At 41.5% G+C, this 14,724-nt stretch overlaps 1 long non-coding RNA gene across 2 annotated transcripts in view; it reads right to left on the bottom strand.

The window, feature by feature from the left end:
- Nucleotides 1–10,713, bottom strand: part of LOC139747622 (uncharacterized) — a 212,106-nt gene extending 201,393 nt beyond the window's left edge. For both annotated transcript variants that reach the window (XR_011712424.1, XR_011712423.1), the window contains exon 1: nt 10,526–10,713. This is a non-coding gene — a long non-coding RNA (uncharacterized lncRNA). The remainder of the gene's footprint in view (nt 1–10,525) is intronic.
- Nucleotides 10,714–14,724: the final 4,011 nt, after the last annotated feature.

Genomic DNA, 14,724 nt, shown 5'->3' with positions numbered 1-14,724 from the left:
ACTAGACCTAATTATGAGCGACAGCTGAAAATTCTCGAGTAAAGATATGACAAGTAAGGTTTTTGAGGGTGAGAACAAAAGATATTTGATTGGAATGAAAATACACATCGAGTAGATATGAGGACAACGAAGTCCCTTCATCACAAGTGTTAGATTTAACATCTTACTGCAAAAATGTTAATCAATGGAATAGGTCCTCCTGAAGTGATAGTTAACTACCTTTCCAAGAGTGATGGTCAACTTGACCTTCTTAGAAGGAGAACGTTAACTGCTCCTATAAAAGACTTAATTCTCGGTCGAGCGTGGATACTCACACCCTGGTCACATTGCGCTGCCCATCTAATAAAAAAGTACCCAGTGTACAGACACTTCGGATATAACCACCAGGAAAATAATAAAAGAATAAATACTCGTTGAACACATGAAGAACACAGAACGCTGAGACAGACAGACACAGTAGATGACTTATAATAATTCAAAGAACATGACGTTTAGAGAAAGAAGAACAGAAGATAACTTTTAAAGACGTGAAGATAATAAAGAAACTTTATGATGAACAAGGTAGCACGTCCAGTAGGTTTCTTTGTTTATAAGCAGATGCATTCTGGTATGATATGATGATGCATTTGGTAGTGTCTCATGAGCTATCATTTGTGCGTCTTAAAACAGACGGAGGAAGTTAGAGACTGAGACAGAGGGTTAGGAAGACAAAAAGACCGAAGTGGCGAAAGGACTTCTTTAGTTATAAGGCCCAGTGGATAAAGAAAATAACATCAGCACTGAACGTAAGATAAGCACGAGAGAGAGAGAGAGAGAGAGAGAGAGAGAGAGAGAGAGAGAGAGAGAGAGAGAGAGAGAGAGAGAGAGCTCATCTGCACATCATCGTCAATAGGCAGGGAAACATACCACATGTAACTGTTTTAAGGTAACTCCAAAAACCCACTTCAACCATTGATGAAACCTAAGATGAACGTTTACCAAGTCTTTGAACTTGTATGAATGAAGAAGTTCCATGAATACGTTGTTTCCCATAGTACAGGATTCTATAAAGCTCAGAAGAACGTTACTTTTAAGACGACGTCTTTAACGTAGATGTTTACAAACGACTTTAAAACGCATACGACTGAAACACTATGGTTTAAGAACGTCACTTGAACGTTATCCTGAGAATGAATTAAGTAATATATTGATCTATGCCTAACGAACTACAGAATACATTAGTGTTCTTCGGTGTTTCGTATTTGCAGAAGTTAGGTCATTAACTTCATTAGCTTCCAGGAGAAAAAAGGCAGCAAAACTGATAGAAGTAAGAAATTAGGCAATAAGTACGGTTTAGAGAACAGGGTAAGAAGTACATTAAGAATAATGGCAAAACCTGTTTCCAAGTTTTGTGGCAAGAATGGCGCATGTCGCGCTCCACTACCACATGGGAAACACGGGAACGGGGTTCCTGCAGCTTCGTTTCTTACCGTCCTGCAGTGATCGAGACATGGCTCACAAAGTTAAGCTGTCATGAGAAAGAAACTGCTGGATTTCCTCGTCTAGATGGATGAGGAAAAATGTAGTTCCAGCGTAACCATATCGTAGGAACCTATTTTTTTTTCTCCAGTTATTATATATGTATGATTCACTTCCATTTATATGTACGAGTTGCAGCTTAATTCCCTCTCCTGAAAGTTCAGAGAAGGTTGACCATAGAGCACAGGGATCTATTGTTTGGTTCGAAGCGAAGCATTGAAATCACTCCCACTGAGCTGATCCGAATCCCTTTATTGGAACGCAACGCCTCTCGGTAATCAGCCACCAATTAGAAGTTATGAGCTGAGGACAAAGCAGTGACAACTATATATGTATATATATATATATATATATATATATATATATATATATATATATATATATATATATATATATACATATATACACATAATGTTAATGACTAATATGTATTGTAGGCTATAACGGGCTTAATGTTAATGCAGTGGTTGGGTAATACCGAGAATGAAAGAGAAGCCTTTATCGTGCATGTGGCAGACCAAACATCATGTGCGAATCTTCAGGGGAACAATAGAATGGGTATCTTTCACTCTAAACGTCTTGCTTAATGATACTAATGTTCTCTTTCTTCCATATTATTTCGGTATATCATAATTCGTTTTTATCAATATTGATATGAGTTTATTATCATCATTTCTATAAAAACAGTTTTTTGTAGTCATTGTTTGCACGAACGAAGCAGTAGAACGAATCAGTAGCGAATAAAAGTGAAATATCAAAAACTCTTTGAAGCAAACATATACTTTCGACTCTATTAACTAATTTCACAGTGTGTGCTGAAACGTAAGTAACACTTCAGAGAATCATCAGACAGAGCACTCCCTGAACACTAGTACTTACAAAGAAAGTGCAGGCTTACTTATGATGTAAGTATAAATGAAACCCTGGGCGATATATGTCTCTTAGTAAGCTCAAAGTATCAATAAATATACTTTTTCCTAAACGCACATCGCTAGTCTTACATATCAAATCACTAAATTTTGATCATATAAAGTTTGATTATACGTTTGAGCAATAACATTTATTGCCTGTCATACTAAGTACATGATTCTCTCCCACGTTAATTGTAATTGAACACTAGAATTAATTTTTTTTCCCAAGTAAAATCATTTTCCCTTGATGACTGCAAAATGTCAAAAATAGTTCAAAATTGAAAAGAAAAAAGTTACTGAAGGATTGAGCTCATGGTTTGGGTTGTGGGGTTGGAGTGGTGGGGTTGATATAGTGAGGTTGGAGTGGTGGAGGTGAGGTCTCGGAGTTGGAGTGGTGGACATGCTGTGGTGTGGATTGAATTGGTGAAGGTGAGATGCTAGGTGCTTGTGTGAGATAACTGAACCCATTTATTGCAACAATTTTGCTTATCCAGGATAACAATTAAGTATGTATGATGGTTTGATGAAACAGCTCATTGAAGGGGTTAAGCGGGTCGTAGTGGTGCACTGAACAGTCATGTAAAAACTACAGTTCGTACATTGCTCAGAACTACACCTTGTTAGTGCGGCTCACGATCTGAAAATGATACAGGCGAGAACAGACGACAGTTCCCGAAGGTGAACCACATTCCGTGAGAATGAACATACATTTGAAGCTTCGCGAATGATGACAGCTGAGACGACCTTTCCCAGTATTCATCATTGATACCCGACAATGCAATGAATACCAAAAACAAGAAACACAGTCATGATAAACTAGAAGAGAAATGAGAGCAACTGGGGTTTTATTGACTTTATAGATTCATCATAAAGAAAAACATCAATCGATTGTTCATCATTTTCTTTTCGTGCAATGGTCTTAGCTTAAGAGGAAGAGGGAGAGAAAATATGATAAAGTTCATGAAATACCAAAGTTGGAACCCCCCCCCCCCACACACACACACACACACATACATACACATACACACGCATTTCAAACACTTTGAATTTGACTGTACTGAATTCTAAATCTAATTCATAATACAGCTGTGCATTCATGTAATTAGCGCCATGATCTCATAATATCCAGAGCTGGCCGCGAATGGGCTCGTTTTGGGAATTATTTAGGAATGAGTTAGGAAGGAAGCTTGGTTTAATTACCCTAATTAAACTAATACGCTTGAAGATATGTACATTATAAACACAGTCACATTTAGCTCTATTGATAATGAAAGGAATGATGGTGACGCTACTGAAGGTGAGGAGTTGTTGTGAGGGAACGATTATGGGGAGAGAATGTGAGTGATAGTGACTAAAATAATGATACAGATAAATCTTTCGAATATGAGGAGCAAGTGTGATAGTGAAGGCTAGTGGTAATGCAACACTGAGAAGGAACTGAACTACTGATGATAATGACAAAAGAATTAAGAGACAGTTGAAGAGATGATGATGATGATGACAGGAGTATGTGATGGTGAAAATTAGTGAGTGATTACAACTGCCATGAATCAGTGTCATTAACATATGCCTCCAACAACACAGTCTTTCTTTCCTGAATCTTTTCATTTAATTTACGGGTCACACTGTGGATGGTCATCACCAGAAGAATCTGGTTGTGTATTTACCTCACAAGACAAGAGAGTAGATATCAAGGCAAGCTGACGTCGCTTTGCAAGAATTCAAATATCAGTTAATCTTGATAATCACGTTATCTAATGGGAATAAATGAAAAAAAAGACGATAACTGCAAAATGCCACAGCAAAGATGAAACTGCAGTTGACACAGTTAGAAATAGTGGACATGACACATGACACTGATGACAGCTGACGTAATGAAGATAATCATACTAATTATTCTCCTTTAGTAGGACCAAATGGGGCAGAAAGATGCTATAATGATCATGAAGGATACAGGGAGACGGAAGGACGGATATCCTATGTTGTAACCCGTGACTCTCGACCTTTTGAAGTCATTATTGCATTTCAATGAAGGTTATTAGTATAAATGCCTTGGTTGGTATTGTAATTAATTACATTAATTACAAATCATCGTTGCTATTAAACTAATTGACGAGTTCGATGAACCAACGCTTTTTCTTTTCTTTCTTTTAAATCTACAGAGGTTACAAAGACTAGAAGGTTTTTACATATAAACATTTTTTTCCCGTTTAGCTGCCAGACTTAATTTTACAAATTGGTCGAGCGTAGTAATTAAATGTTTCTTAATTGCATTAATGTGAGAAATTAATTGAAAGAGAATTACAGTAGGAATTAAAATAGATAAGGAGAGGGGAGGAATAATTATCACATTTTTTGTCTTCTTCCTGAACGAGATAAGAGGGTAAGTAGTCTATGGAATTAAACGAAGACTATCTTACCAAGATATTAAGTTAATGAAAGCTATGATTATCTTATTAAGCAAGCACCTGGCAAGCTTGCAGTGATTACCTCTGATGATGCAGCTTGATGATGTACAGTGTATTGGTGACCTTCCCTGATGTCTTGCTGGTGAGGGGGACATGATGTGTCTTGCTGGTGAGGGGGACGTGATGTGTCTTGCTGGGGATGGGGACATGATGTGTCTTGCTGGTGAGGGGGACGTGATGTGTCTTGCTGGTGAGGGGGACATGATGTGTCTTGCTGGTGAGGGGGACGTGATGTGTCTTGCTGGTGAGGGGGACGTGATGTGTCTTGCTGGTGAGGGGGACGTGATGTGTCTTGCTGGTGAGGGGGACATGATGTGTCTTGCTGGTGAGGGGAGCGTGATGTGTCTTGCTGGGGATGGGGACATGATGTTTCTTGCTGGTGAGGGGGACGTGATGTGTCTTGCTGGGGATGGGGACATGATGTTTCTTGCTGGTGAGGGGGACGTGATGTGTCTTGCTGGTGAGGGGAACGTGATGTGTCTTGCTGGTGAGGGGGACGTGATGTGTCTTGCTGGAGATGGGGACGTCCTTGTGATGTGTCTTGGTGATGTACCTGGATGTATCCTGGCGTTGATGACGTCCTTTGATGATGTGTTATTGCGATGTAACCTGGCAATGATGACGTCTTATTTACTGACGTATCCCGGCCTTAGTGACATCATATTTTATAGGCGTATGTTGGTAATGGTGACTTCCCCTGGTGACGTGTCTTCTTGATGTATCCTGACCCATTAGACGTGAAGCTACGACTCATGAGACGCGACGGTACGACACTTGAGAAGCAACGGTGCGACCCAAGGTCTTGACAGTACGAACGTTGGGTACGATGACGTGAACTTTGAAACGTCTCTTCAGCGTTAGGCCAAAGACCAGGTCATCATAGCCAGGGGTCGCACCACAGCACACGAGACTTGTACCCTCGTCTTCATCAGGTAAAGAATTTCACAGGGTTCAGTCATCGTCCGTAGAGGCTCAGTCAAAACTATACACACAATGTAACTCCGTTTGATAACGAGGATAAGTTATTTAATAACACATATTTGGGGTCATTACGCTCAAACACGTTACGTGCAGGACACACGGTTACATCAGTGCACACAGTGCGATATCGTAAGCCGGGGATCGACGCTCTTTCCGTGTGACTCCATCTGTGAACACGAGACTGATTCTCAAGCATTCATTGTTGGCAAAAATAACGATGATTTTAACCCCTGGTGACGCCACTGTGGGGTGACATTGTCTAGTTATTTGTGCGTAATTGTGATGGGATTCTATTTGCGTAACTCTCTCTCTCTCTCTCTCTCTCTCTCTCTCTCTCTCTCTATATATATATATATATATATATATATATATATATATATATATATATATATATATATATATATATATTGTGTGTGTGTGGGTGTAGCGTTCACGTTTAAATGTATACGATTTTATTTAAGTGAGTCTGACAATCAGATGAACATAAAACGAGCGATAATTATGTATGTGGCCTAAATGCATGTTATCTGTTCTGCCTGTTCACGGTCGTTCATTCCTCTTTTAGAGCCATTACTGGAAGTTATTATTCAAGTCATATTGTCATGATCCTAATGCACTGTCGGGTGAGGGACGAGGTTGTCGCGACGGTGGTTGCTGCCGCTCTGACCAGAGTGTGTTGCTTCATGGTATGATCAGGATGCTTTTGTTGGTGGTATGATTAAAGTGCGTTGGTGTGTGACAAGACGAGGATGTCTTGATAGTGGTATGATTAGGGTTCGTTGGTTAGTTGTACGACTAGGAAGTGTTCGTTAGAGATGCGATTTGGGTTCATTAGTTAATAATAGGATTAGTGTGCATTAGAGTGCGTTGGTTGAATGTATGGGTAAAGTATATTTAGTGACAGTATAACTTATGTGAGTTGGTTGGTGCTATGACGTAGGTTGCGTTACCTAGTGGTATGCTTAAGGTAGGCTGAGATGTGGTACGAAAAGCGTTCGTTTGTTGGTTTGGGCTGTGGTGAGGATGGTCGTGTGGTGGCGGTACGGCACTGGTGGTGCTCTTGAACACGTGGTAGTATGGTACTAGCGATGGTCCGGTGATGGTGGTCGTGATGATATGGTACTGGTAGTGGTGTAGTATTGGTGCAGGTGGTGGTGTGGTGTGGTGGTGGATGTGGCGATGGTGGGTGTGGTAGAGACGACGTGGTGGTTGTGGAGGCAGTCGGGGGATGATGCTGCCCAGCCCAGCGCCTCCCTCACTCCCCAGCCAGGTCCTGCTCCCCGCCGCCTCAGGGTGCCGCTCTTCCTCCCTCCCTCCCTCAGTCTTCATCTCCCTTACTATTATATGTATATATGTGTGTGTGTGTGTGTGTGTGTTTGTGTGTGTGTGTGTGTGTGTGTGTGTGTTGTGTGTGTTTGTGTGCGCGCGCAAAGAAAGAAAACTGTAAGATCATTCGTATATTAGAGCTTCAGAACAAAGTACCTCGAGTTAGGCAAATGAGGGCTTGATAAAGCTATATAAACAGCACATTAAGATAAGTCATCCCATGAATACATTCAGGACATGAACGCAAGAAAAATAGAAAGCAATTTACAATAAAAACAAACTGAATACATAATGAGAAATAAGTGCAATGAATCTAAGACAAAATATAACAAGTAAAAACGTTTGAATTCCGAGGTCATTTATTAGTGAACCTGTGATAAGGTTTTTCATGAGAACCATGACTATAAGAAGGTAGGACTGTATAGATCAAGGGGCAAAGACATGTGTGAGGCGAGTTGTTGCCGTCAATGACTGTCATTCTACTAACATGCAAACATACACTGGCTGTGTGACTTGCATGTGTGTACCTTGCATGTTAATGTGCCCAGCACTCCATCACATTTATATGTGAGAACTTGCTCGTGAGCATCTTTGTATCAGCTGAATTATATCTTATGAAAGACCCAGATCATATAAGACGTAGAGATTAGATTATTTACCGGAAATTATCATCATTTACTTATATCATTAATTGCTATATATAGTATAAGGTATATGTCCTTAGATGTATAAGGTAATATATCCTTAGATGAGACCTACTCTAGAGTCATGAGCAACACTCGGTAATGTGATCAAGATACCCACAGTTCCATCCATGGAAGAAGCGAGTTTCCATCCCTCACTGTGGGCTGCTCCCTCCCACAGGGGAAAAAATATTAGCAGGAAAATGCGGCAGTTCGGTCTCCATCTACTTCGATTACGAGAAGTCTAGCTCACTGATGACCTGCCATTGGCTGGGAGGGGAACTGATGCTGCCTTTATAATGCCAATTAACCTTTTCCTACCTGGAAAAATATATTTTTATTCCTCCCTAACTTTCTCTCTCCCTCTCGTCTCATGATCCGCTTAACCGCCATCTTGCGGGGCCTATGATCCAAGATAAACGTCTGAAGCTCATTTTTTTCCCCAGTGTAGGTACGGCGAAGTCCTCGTTTGAAGGGTAAAAAAAAAGACTAAATCTGTCTATAAAACACAGTGGGGGTCAGCCGATGTGAGTCGCATATTTTTCCACGTATTAGTCAAAGCAGAAACATAATCATCAACGTCATGTCTCATTTCTTTTTTCCCAGTGTCAACCTTTTTTTTCCAGGGTTAAATTCACCCACTCCAACGTCCACACTGACCTTTCTGACCTTATCATTCTCGTAATGAATCTTATTACTATACTCTTTCTCTTTTTTCTTTTCACTGGGAATTATATGTTTCACTGCATGACAGTGTCTCCCTGTGCAACGAAAGTAACACAGGGGAATTGTTCCCCTATGAGACCATTTTTCACTGCATGATTGTTTCTTTATATGTTTCAGTATATGACGGTTCCCTGCATGACTATATGTTTCACTGCATGATATGCCTCCCCGTATAACTGTATTTCACTGTATGGCTACGCTAATCTGTTCGACTACGTTCACAATATGACTATATCACTGTATGTTTCACTGAATTACTGTATGTGTTCCTCTACGATTGTTTCACTGTATAGCCATAAGCTTCTAGCTTGAGTGTGGTGCTTCACTGTATATTTCACCATCTTCATATTTTCGTTGTGTTCTAGATTAGCATCAATTCTATCCATGGATTAACTCAGAATCTCTTGTTCACTTTTCTTTTCCTCTAACTTTCGTTCACTCTCCGATAAATATGTTACACGATTTTTTTTTTGATAAATAGAAAACCTAAATGAACGCTTATGCATCATCCACGTTCACTTCTTATTAAAAAATCTCATAATTGAGAACGTTCAATAAAGGCTGACTATCATGTACCGACCATCCGCCCATTAACGCTAACAATCTGCCCATCATTGTTAACTATCTGCCCGTCACTGCTAACTATCCGCTTATCAGTGTAGATCCTCCTCCTGTCAGCGCTAACTGTCTACTCGTGAACGCTAACTATGTGCCCGTCACTGCTAACTCTCAACCCAACGACGGTAACTATCCGTCCGTGGACGCTAACACCGCTAATCGTCACTAACTATTCACCCTTCAGTGCTAACTATCCACATCGTCGAAAGTAACTTTCCGCCCATCGATGCCAGCTGTCCGACTATCGGCGCTAACTATCCTCCCATCACCGCTAACTATCCATCCACCAACGCTAACGAGCCACCCACCGACGCAAACCACATTTCCATCTACACAAACCGCCCGACCACTGTCGCAAACCACACTCCCATCAACGCTAACCACTGGCCAATTGACGCAAACCACCTGCCCATCAAGACTGACCACCCGCTCATCACTTCTAACTACCCGCTCATCACCTCTAACCACCCGCTCATCACCTCTAACCACCCACCTATTGACGCTAACAACCCTCCCACCATCAACTTGCCAACCGCCCACCGCCGCCCATTGTCTATTAACCAGTATCAGGTACTCGCCGCCCGCCACCCACCTACCACCCATCCATCACCCTCCCTCCTCCCGCCCACCCAGGCCGGAGATATACCAAGTCCCATAATTAACAAATTAGGTGAAAAGCGGATTATATATGAGTATTTCATTACAAATTGATTGGCAAGCAGGTATTTTTCCCCCGACCTGATGTACCGAGCCCAAAAGAATACTCTTAATAACTCTGAATTAATTAAGTTATAAAGGACAATGAAATACCCACTGTTACGAATGGTAGAAAAATATATATTGTATTTTATATGACATTTGGGATACTTTGAGCAGCATTAACCTTTTTTTTTCCACAGTAGTTAGATGCTGGGCTGTGAAAATATTGCTTCCGCTCCATATCAACAGCAGGACGTAAAAAGCAAACGCTATATAACGTAAGTCAGCGATAAATATGGCAGTGAACGAGTAAACAGGGCGATATGTGGGGTTCGGGCGAACCCACCGAGTCCCCCCTGCGTCCGAGGGGTCGCGCACCTCTCACAGAAAACGCGCATCGCCGGCCTGGAACTGGACGGTGGCCAGCGTGCGTATCCCCCTTGCAACAAAATCAATATGGTCAGAGTAAGGGGGCAACTGCCGCGCTCACCACATACCCCTTCACATCATCCACAACCAAAAAAGTCATAACTCTTGCTGCTACAACCCCTGAGACTTAAAGGATAAGAGTATTCTAAAACTTACTTGAACTTACCTTCCTGGAAGGCTGAAGAGTGGGTGGCGGCGGGTGACAGCGAGGCGGAAGAGACGGTACGGAACAAGCGGTAATTCAACTGGACTTCAGTTCGGAGATCCAGCTCTGCCGAGCGTCAGGTTGAGGGCGTGACGTCACCCAGGGAGCTGCTGGTGACGTCACGAGATGTAAGGTGGTTGAGGGCTCGGTCTGGCAACGACCGCTGGACTGGTCTCAGCGGCCGGGGACCGCCTGTGCCTGGAACCAACACATGCGTGGGTTTGTGCACCTCCACAAGAAATTTATAGGTTTTTTTCCTCTCTCTCTGTCTCTCCGTGGCTCTGTGTGTTCAAGCTTCACACCTCAATATTTCCTTCTTCTTGATCATTGTCTTAAAAATGTCTTAGAAGGATGACAGACGACGACCCGGCATCATGCATTATCACCTCCACTAATGATAATACTTGGTCGTATGATCCATCACTGACAGACAGACAGACATACAGACTAACAGACAGACAGACAGACAGAAGATGTTCAACAACTTCTCGTAGGACCAGGAAGACGTTGGGGTGTTCGCCAGTTCTCAGAAGCCACGTACCGAACAGGTAACCTAAATGGTCGACAAATTCAAAATATTTCTTTATTGTTAACTTGACCAACAGTGTCGACCTACCCAGCCCCACCATCCTCCACACATTCCCAAGACAATGTCTACTTTGAGTCCTTGTGAGAGTGTGCTTCTCTATCACCGTGGGTTAGTGAAGACAAACCATACAGATGGTAATTTATTGCTCAAAATAGTCATTTTTTCCTTAGCAACTGAGAATTCGATCTTAGGTCACTAATAAGAAAGTAGAGTATGTCTTAATTATGAAATTATCGTCTCTCGCTTGCTGGTAATCACTCCTGGTGTCTTTCAACCATCTCACCACACTGATGAAAAGGTCATTTTCTCCAACATGTCATTCTGGACGCCCAAGATGGCGCAATTTTTTGGCGGGAAGCAGCACGTGGGACGGGAATTTTCCGAGTGGAATCCTGCCGGAGATTTTAATGCTGATATTTTTGTCGGCTGCCTGATGAGGTGGCGGTAATGGCCTGCGATATAATCATTTATAATTAGCATGTATTTACTCTAAGGCGAGCTTGGTTTCTTTGATGCCTTTTGAAATCAGCCTGCTATCAATAGAGGCTCTTTGATGTATAATTACCTGATATAATTAGATGTGACACGCTACTTGCTCATAGAAAATGTACGTAATGACCGTTTTCTCTGATGCTCGATAAGCCTGGGGATACTCCAGTATCTTGGCTGCATCAGCGCCAACGTCGCAGACATCCTTCTGTTGAGGAGGATCCTTTTAATCTAAAATACGAAGAAAATGTCGTAACGGAAATGAAACACAGAGTTGATTACATGATAGAAAATGATCTTGTAATATTTGTAAGACAGCGTTGACTGATCAAAGTTATACGTTGTATGACATGGGTTATGATTTGATCTGACGGGAAATACATATGTGTAATTTAGCCTAAGTAAAATTGCATTTCATGAAAGAAAGAAACTGAACTGCTTATTCCAATGATACGCATTTCAGACAATACACTCAGCCAATGAAAAGCAGACAGAAGGAATTAGTTAAATTGATACCAAATATTTTTCCCTTCACCCAAAAGCAAAAAATTCTTCTATAGTTTAGTGGAGACAATCATGTAAGTCCCTTAAGTATTCATAACATTCTTTAAAATCAGAATCTGATCCTAAGATGTTTCATCATTACCAGTCTTATCTAGTCATCTATAGATATAAATCATTATTTTTTTCCTTACACGTTTGTCGTATATTTCCTTGTTACGTTTGGTTGTATTTACATAGGAAGTATCTATCGTCGTGGAGTCAGTGACGTTCGTTAAGGAGATAACTTACCGTAGATTTCGTCATGAACTGTCGTCTGCAGCAGACATGACTTGTGTGTCATACTTATAGATATATAGTAAAAAATAAAATGTTATTACTATCTTAGTGATGAAGTTGTACCTGTTGTATGATACGTGAGTTAGATCAGAATGATTTCTTCCTCATCTACGAAATTCATGATTTGGTCAATATGTTGAGATGCTGCATGGCACGAGTCTTCCAAGGTAGATGTATGATATACATATTCATGTATGCGTCATGTTCACTGGCATGACTCTTACCCACGAGGGTGAGCGTGAGAGTCTGAGTTGTTAGTCAGTCACGATGAACAGAGGGAACACGTTGGAGTCATGTCCACCAGGAGGTGAGTGGTGACGATACACTTCTGTGGTGATGTAGATATCTCGTTGCTCGCGTAGTCTTGCGACGCAATCATGAGGTCGTCTGCATGAGAGGTCGTTCACATGGTGTCTTCCTCGGGGTTGAAGGAGGCAGAGGGTGGTATACATGCAACCCACCCAGCCCCCACCCACCTCTCCTTCTTCCCCATCACCTCCACCCATCACTCCCCTAACCTCACTCGTCTTCCACCTTGAGCGAAAGGCCCCTCCAGTAGGATTCTTCCCTAAATATTCCACAACCTCGTTGTCTCGCCACATTAATAAATTTCTCAGCAATAACTGGAGCTCCAGGAGGCCTCAGTAGCTCTCAGAATTCATGAGGGACAAAACTTAGGGGCTAATTGGAATTTTAGATCGACCTTGGTGTCGGGGGAGCCATATTATTCGTCAGAGGATAAGCTTGTGGGTCTGGGCCAAACGTCCCTCCATTACGACGAGGTATGAACCACCTTATCGCCAAGTTATCGCTCGAGTTGTGTTATTTTGGTGATTCTGTGTCTTTATCTGTCACTCGGTAAAGGAACAAGAAAACAATTAGGTGGATGTGAGGTCAGGTCATTCCCCAGTAGGTTCGTCAGGTCTGCTGGACACAAGTGTCTGAGTTCTGTAAGAACCTTCAAGAAATGGGAATCTGCAGTGTAGAACTCCCTCCCCGTACAGAACACGAGTGCACTTACAAATAGGTAAACACACACACACACACACGCACACAAAGAGAGAGAGAGAGAGAGAGAGAGAGAGAGAGAGAGAGAGAGAGAGAGAGAGAGGAAAAAGAAACAAACAAGCATAGACACAACAGAATGTATCAGCAGTTTGGAAACGTCACATTAGTAGCTGAAGAATCCTGCCGAACCTAAACCTAAAGATCAACTACAGGAATCTACGGTAAAGTAGGTTAGATTCTGTAGCTGTGTTTCTCTTTCCTAAGTTTCACTGACAATGGATCCTGAGTGCTGGAACTCTCCAAGAAACTTTTGTAGATCTTCAAGCTTCCCTGGTGGATTTTAGAACCTTACTCGTCAGGTGTTCAGCCAGAAATTCAAGTTCCTGTTCGACTTATGTCTTACTTGATTTGTTCAGCTGATCTTTCTTGGTTCATATACCGCCCTGTTTACTTGGTTCATTAATTTGTTGGTTGATTCCATGTGTCCCCGACCCTATCCCACACGAATCACTCAGACACGTCAGATGAACCCCAAATATGGCTGAGTCGTGTCACACAAGTTGTGAACAATCATATCACGTCTCTTATACCAGTGTTAAGTACGCACGATGTCAGAGTGAAAAAGAGATGTAGCACTACATCTACAGTCATCCGTTGCTCCCTGGTTGTAGAAACATTAATACAGATTCCAATATTTCTCTATACTTTGCATCCTTCCACATAAACACTTGGAGAGTCCAGGAGAATCACCTTTTTTTTGTAAAGTTGTGGGTATTCAGTTCATATCATGGAATGCCAGTAAAACCCCAGTGAAAGAACAATTGATTTCAACACTTCTGTTCTTGTAACTCCTCGTCATTTATTTTGTTCCTAATCTTTGAATGTGAACATAAAAAACTCGGAGAGACTGATCTTGCATTAACAAGAATTATATCACATGATCGAGGTTAATGGCTGGTCTATACATTTCTCTATAAGCGAGAAATGTATAGCGTAGGTTTCATCAGGTAAACTTTGTTCATTCGTCTTGAATAATCAAGAGTTGATAAATGAAACTGGACATTCAAGGTTTCTGTCATTCTTACTGACAGTCATACACGTATATGGAAGGACCTTGACAGTCATAAGAAACATCACCAGTGACCTGAGACAATGATGCATTCGTTAAAGTGAGACGTGGTCATCTGAGGCTCGGGAAGCAGTTCTTGTTATTGAAATTTTACTTGAATGATTC

The sequence above is a fragment of the Panulirus ornatus genome, chromosome 69 (genome assembly GCF_036320965.1).
Source record: "Panulirus ornatus isolate Po-2019 chromosome 69, ASM3632096v1, whole genome shotgun sequence".
NCBI lineage: Eukaryota > Metazoa > Arthropoda > Malacostraca > Decapoda > Palinuridae > Panulirus > Panulirus ornatus.
The sequence above is the reverse complement of the archived record's forward strand: the minus strand, read 5'-3'. Positions and strand labels throughout refer to the sequence as shown.